The sequence below is a fragment of the Typopeltis vanoorti genome, chromosome 3, assembly GCF_054136105.1.
Source record: "Typopeltis vanoorti isolate ZY-2024b chromosome 3, IOZ_Tvanoo_1.0, whole genome shotgun sequence".
Taxonomy (NCBI): domain Eukaryota; kingdom Metazoa; phylum Arthropoda; class Arachnida; order Uropygi; family Thelyphonidae; genus Typopeltis; species Typopeltis vanoorti.
The window spans coordinates 22,915,001-22,915,985 of record NC_143551.1 but is presented as its reverse complement, the minus strand read 5'-3'; positions in this window follow the sequence as shown (position 1 = coordinate 22,915,985).

The window sequence follows — 985 nt, the reverse complement described above, 5'->3', positions numbered from 1 at the left end:
CACGTTTTTTGCATTGTCTTTTGTTTTGGTTTCCAATTAGTCAGAAAGAAAGAAGAACAAATCTTTCGTTTATCGTCTGGTGTCGTGTGAAACAAAAAGGTGTATATCGAAGACTACAGCGAAAATTAGGCGCCATAAACATTCTATGGCGACGTATTGCGCATTACATTACACTCTCAATAATGAGTTTATACTCGTGGAGCGCGTCAACTGATCACGTGTTTCCAGCAACGAATCTGCAGGGAACTTTCGTGATAATCTGATTTTTTAGAAGTAATTTTGGAACTAGTAAACTTCGGTTGGTCAACCATCCTTGAACTTGTTCTTAAACAGTTGTACGCTTGCTTCACTGGAAGATTTTATCACCAGCTGTATTCTGGAAAAGCGAACGCATTTCCTTCTGACTGTTAATAAATATCGCCTGTCATTTGGAATTGGCTCCGGTCAACTGTAAAATTATGGACACGACACTCGATTTTACATTTCGGTGGATAACCGCTTATTAACAGACGATCAAATGGAAATTCCAGTATCCAGCTACGACACCTCGTGACTATTTCATACATCAATGTTTTTCTAGAACAAAAATTAATATAAACTCACTAAATGACACTAAATAAAATGAAGCAAGGCTACAAAATATCATACACAATTTACAAAGGACAGTATTTTCATATATCTGTGAACAGCAGAAAATTGATATTCAACCTTAGGATCATTCTCTTCTATAATTCACATATCTTAATCTTCGAACCGAAGGTGATTGCTATTAATTCGATGTTATGCGTGTAGTCGGATAATGCATAAACAATACGCCAATTAGGTGATATTAAAATGTTAATTAAAAATTTTGTACATAACCTCTAAATTTATTATTTCTAGCACACATTTACTTTATATATATATATATATACGAGGGCGACTGAGAAGTTATGATAAACACCATGAAGGGAATGAAGTAGAACCTTGTAACTTTCGCATTATT